The sequence below is a fragment of the Lipophrys pholis genome (assembly GCF_963383615.2).
Source record: "Lipophrys pholis genome assembly, chromosome: 1".
Lineage (NCBI taxonomy): Eukaryota > Metazoa > Chordata > Actinopteri > Blenniiformes > Blenniidae > Lipophrys > Lipophrys pholis.
Window position 1 is genome coordinate 45,037,481 of NC_137635.1, and position 6,265 is coordinate 45,043,745.

Sequence of the window (6,265 nt, forward strand, 5' to 3'; positions counted from 1 at the left end):
CCTGAAGGCAACCCTCTCCTGAAGCCCACACCCTCTCTTGAAGACCACACCCTCTCCTGAAGCCCACACACTCTCTTGAAGACCACACCCTCTCCTGAAGGCCACACCCTCTCCTTGAAGGACACACCCTCTCTTGAAGACCACACCCTGTCCTTGAAGACCACACCCTCTCGAAGACCACACACTCTCCTGAAGGCCACACCCTCTCTTGAATACCACACCCTCTCTTGAAGACCACACACTCTCCTGAAGGCCACACCCCCTCCCGAAGGCACACTGCTGCTCTGCCTTTGCTGGTCATATCCAGTGTATGGGTGTGTTTGCTCATGCGCAGTCAGTTCCCCAATATGAAAATCATTTACGTAAAAAGGCAGATCACTACGCTGCCTTTGGACGTAACAGTGCTATGCTAAATACTATATGTACACTCACAGTGCATTAGTGAATTGATACAGCGCTGCTACGCTCTCTTGCTAGTTGGCAGGTTAACAGGCAGGATGACAGCGCCGGAGACAATAAAGACATTTTAACAACTTTCTTTTGAGGAAAAACAGCAGCTTTTAAAAGATGGGAGACCGACACCTGAGCTACCAGACCTTCAGCAAAGGAAAGGCCAACTGTTGGTGCTTTCATGTGAATCTGATGAGCAGACGAGCCGTAAAAGTGGTTTCAGCACCACAGACAGCTCCGCCGTCAGCCTTGTTTTCATTTTCTCGGTGTTTCAGTGTTTCTAACATAAACAACAGATGCGCTGCCGTGTCATGAGCTAAATGTTGTTGGGGGAGTATAGAGACTGCTATTGAATAATTGTTTAAGTTTCTTTAACGGTGTTTTAGGATCTTTATTTTGTTAAATTAACACTTGATAATTGACTATTTGTTTACACATATACTGTATACAGTTTATGGTATTTATGTATGATTGCTGTTGCCCAAGTCATTTATAGTCATTCTGTTCTCTATAATCTGTAATCTATTTCTCCAATCATCATTCCAAAATAATGTATAAGCATTAAACAGATCACATTTAAATTCTTGTTAAATCTTTTTTACATTATTGGCCATTTATTACATTTTGGGTTTTATAAAAACAAAACTGTAATTACATTTCGGTCTCAGCACTTTTGTTTACATTATTGACCAGTTATTACATTTATTACAATATATTTTATAACAATTTGTACCATATTTATGCCAAATTGCTAAACTGATTGTGTTACATTGTGTGTCTCGGTTCATCCTGTTAGTAGATCAGGCAAACTTTTAGTAAATCAGACCATAAGTAGCAAACTTTGGTTCCTGTTGAACCTCCTCAGGAATTTAACAATGAGGCTCCATTTACACAACAACATTTCAAGTGAAAACGCATCGTTTTTGTGTGTGAGTTCGAGAAAAAAGTTGTGTTTACACGACAACGTGTTGAAAACATTGCACGGCAGAAACACTGAAAACAATGTAGTTTTCAAATAGAGCCCCTTGTGGGTGCTGCTTGTTGTTTTTGGATTGAAACCACACACTCATGCGTGCAGACAGCAATATGTTATAAACATTAACAAAAGCGAGTATACGGACATTTGTATTAACAAGTTATATTGCTGTTATGGTGACTATCAACCATAAAACTATCAAGTCCCAGGAGAATATAGACTGGGAGTCATGACACTCTGGACTCAACGTTGTTGTTATTGTCCATCTACTTGCACATGTGCAAAAGAACATTTTATTACAGCCATTGATGAAAAGTGTCATTTCCCCCTGTTTCCATGGAGATGGACCATTTTCAAAAGATTCCACTCTGGGCACCATAGGAAAGAAAAGGCATTGTCAAGATCATGCTACTTACATACTGTGATTCGTAAGGACCTCGTACATACACCAACTGTCATACAATCATGGTTTTAGGCAGCGAGTCGTCCAGCCGTCATTTGGACGGTCAATTTTTGGAAAAGACGGCCGAAAAAAATAGTGGACCTTAAAAGAAAAAACACAACTTGCATCAGCAAGAATGTCGAGGAGAAAACGAAAGATATAACGTTTAAGAGGAAAAATCTACATGTAACGATTTAGTATTTAGTTGTCCAGAAAGGCCCAACCAACTCGAAATGAAAATTGGACACCACGCTGAAATCTCAGCTATTGGAGGATGAAGCAGCCAGAGAACATAAAAGGTCCAGAACCACCTGACTGATTTTGTTATTGCTTTTTGAGTCCTGTGAACAAGTACAATCCACTCTTCAGTGGTTTATTGACGTATTTCTGCACACATTCAGGAGGAAACGCTGACAAATCTGCATTGTTTTCCATGCGGCAGAAGCTTATTGTCAAACAGTTGTTGAGCGTTACACAGAACACCCACTTGATTTTACAAGAGGCTCCACTTCACCTGTGATGGTCTGGCCTCATTATCGCTACAGTAGATATCTGCTCCTCGAACAGGACCACTGTTATTTGTCTATCAAAACAAAGCCCTTCAAACAAAAAAGCCAGAGTAACGCTAACAATTATAATAAGTACCATATTTAACATTGACATGACAAAATAATCATGTAAAAAAAAAAAAAAAACCGAGTGTTCTCTTAGGTAACAGCTCGATAGTCTTTCCACTGCCTAAAGCGGGTAGTTTTTTTTCTTTTTTTTATACCATCCAAGCAGTTTCTGCAGCTACATTTTGAAAATAAAAGCAGTGCAATACACTTTAGAAGTGCTTTGAATACCGTCGTACACCCGGGGTGCAGGATTCAAGTGTGACTCTTCAGCTATCTATTTTAGATTATGTACAGGCGTGATGCTTGGAGAATAATGGGGGGGGGGGGGGGGGGGGGGGGGGGTGGAGGTGATGTGAAGCCTTCAGTATGGTGACTACTGCTGGTGCAGAGGGGTGGTTGTTTCATTCAGGAAGTGAGACTTATCAACCCGCCGAATTGATTCTGTTATTCGACCGAAGTTTGAGCGAGACAAGACGGCCTTGTTCACGGTTGGACTGTGCTGTTTATGGATCGGTCATATAAATGATCCCTTTAGCCAACTATCGGTTCGAAGTGAATTTGGATCAAAATATGGCCCGGGGCCTTTCTGTGTGGAGTTTGCATGTTCTCCCTGTGTGTGAGTGGGTTTCCTCCGGTTACTCCGGGTTCCTCCCACATTCCTCGCACATTCCCAAAAAGCATGCACTGGGGGTCCCTGAGCAAGACCCTCGGCTCCCCCCTGAGCGCTGCTTTGTGTGGCTGCTACCGATGGGTCATTCTGGATGGAATTTGCCCTCTGGGGGCAAACAGTGCTTAAAAACAGTGCTTAAAAAAAAAAAAAGATGTTGCAGTGTAAATGCAAAACTTATCTGAAATGCAAAAACAACGCCTTTTGACTTGACACGTCTTGTAAACAAGGCCTGAGTTGCAAATTTTAGGTACAACTGCCTCAGAGATCAATCACTATGGGTCTCCAGGCAAATAAATGCACTGATTTAGTTTATTGGACTTCAGGCTGTGAGCAGAAGAATAAAGATTTAAAGCATCACCAGCAGAACGAGGCCAGGCTGCTCTGGACATGTGGCAGACAACAGGGCTTCTATATTTGTACGTTGTAAGTTAACTGTGAACATGTCAAAAGACATTTGGCCATCGAATGTTTTGTACATCATGGGCTCAAGTTCCTCTCAACCAAATGGAAGCAGTAACCTAAATTGCACTAATATAAGTCTGCATGCTAAAAACAATCTACGCAAATAAAAAAGTAATGGCAGTATAACAGTGGCCGAGACACAGAGCCTCCCCATCTGTATCATTTCTTTAGATTTTCCCAAGGTGTCGATAAATAAGACCGAGTGTTTCCTACAGCTCAAAACAAAGAGTTTTAAAATGATCACGCTGAATAACACTAACCCTTTATCCAATTGCCAGATTGAAAAGGAATATAGTTGGCACCCTAACCACGCACCACTAAGAAATCTAAAACCTAGTTTACCATGACACTGTTTTGCATCACATTGATGTGCTTGAAAGTGCATTTGTGAACCGTGACAACCTGTTATTAACCGGGCAGCAATTAACCTGGCAGGACCCGTGTTCACGCCACTGCAGACATCAGCCTGCTGTCTGAAAGGCAATAATAACAGCATACTCAACAATCTGGTTAACTGATTTCTGAAACAAGGATGAATGAATGACACGGTTGTTATTGGCTTATTAGGCTATTTCTTGCTGAGAAGTTAGGAAACTTTTACTTGTTTGGCACATTTAGGAGGAGTTCCACTTCTCTTTTTGGTCCAAGCAAATGACTCCTTGTGGCATTATCGCGGAAGGAACAGAAATAAATTCCTAATATTCATTGTTGTTGTTGTGTTTTTTTCTTCCATGATTGTGGAAAAAATCCATTTCTGGAAATACCTGGCTGTGTGAACGAGGACTAACTGGTCTACAACATTGCAAACCATCAAACTGGGTGTTATTGTTTTAAACTATAGGCTGATATTTTTCTGTATTTCATTCATGCTCTGAACATCTGATGTAATGCCTATTCATTGGTGGAGAGATATTTTATCAATAATTTAATGTGTTTCGGTCACCTGGTACTGCACATAATAATCTCTTCTACGCTGATGACACTCAAATGTACATATGAGTGTCATCAGCGTAGAAGGGGTTATCAACTGTCTAACAATGAATGATATTTTTAGGTAGGAGCCTATGAGGAGAGAGCGATAAGGCTCCAAGGAACTGTCACAGTCTTGGGAGATAATCATCAAATCTTTTGTATCTATTCTACCAATTCTATACCAGAGAAGATAAACAACAAACAGTGTCCAGGACACTCATTCTACATTCATAAGCCTTTGGATCAGAAGAGGCTAGCAAATTGACCAAAGGCAATAAGTACATGACTTTATCTGCAAAATGATCAGGTGATTTTCATGAAGTTCCACTTCATTATTGTTGTGAAATCAGAATAAACTTTCCCTTTAAATACTTTTTTGTTGACAGTGTTATTTGCAACATGAATGTTAAGATTTGATCGCGAGAGAAGGATCTGAACTCCGTGTGCTTTAATTGTGCTACAAGGCTTCAGTGCAGATGGGACTCCTGCAGGATTTATATTGGGATCATTTGTGGAGAAGAGAACTCGAGGATTATGTCTTTTCCATTCTACAATCTCAGAAAAACAAGCCCATCTTGCATTGTGTGGAGCTTTATCGGCGACAGATATGGATTTTCAATAGTTACTGCGACCGTATGCTTACATTCCCCCCACATTGGCACAGCTTGAGAGCAATCCTTTCTGAATTGTTTCCTCCTAGATTTTAAAGGTGTGATTTATCTGGTGCTGCAGAAAGCCCACATCAGATGCATTACCTTACAACCTCTATCCTGCACGGAGCAAAGGAAAGAAAATGGACATTCATTGTTTTAATACTATTGTACAACTGGCAAAGCAGCGTAATAATATTCTGAGAAATTACTCTGCACTCTTTGGTGGGCTATATATAGCATAATGACAATTCTACTGCAATCCAGCCTTAAATGAAGTATTCTAATATTCGTAAATTAAAGCGATCAAGATTTTGGCAGTAAAACAGCAGATGTTGTAGATTAGACGTCTCAAACCTTTTCTGCTTTAAGAAAAGCATGCCAAACTCTTACAGTGAAGATACAACCACTCTCATATTGCATTTGTCAGGTGAACTCCAGATCAGGCGTGTCAAACATAAGGCACGTGGGCCAAAACCATCCGGCAAGAGGCTCCATTCCGGCAGCAAGGCCACCAAGCAAATTGTAAACATTTCAAAGAAAACACAGATTTAAAAAGAAAAAAATTTTTCTCAACAGTAGCTGAAGCAACACAACGCTATTAAAGGTAGCCATGTTGTTAGCAATTTAGCCTTACAGTCAGGGTGCTTTTGTAAAAATATACATCATGTAACAGCTTTAGGAGTTTGTGGACAATTCACTGTGTCAGCGTATCATTATAATTGTATTCATGTTGAGATTGTACTAGTTTCCGGCGGTAATTGTTTGTTTTTGTGAAAATATAGACATTTTCATCATGTATACTAAAGTTATTATTCTTTCACCGGTCTGGACCACTCAAAGTGAAATTAAGCTGAATGTGGCTGCGGAACTAAAATGTATTTGATACCCTGGTTTAAATTATAGAAAGTGTCCCGCTATGGTTTTCGTTGGCTTGCAAATGTGTTTTCGGTAACCTTAAAATCTTGTATCGTTTGTAGTGCCAATATCTTGTTTGAAAGGTGGAATTGGTTCAAGGTCAATTTG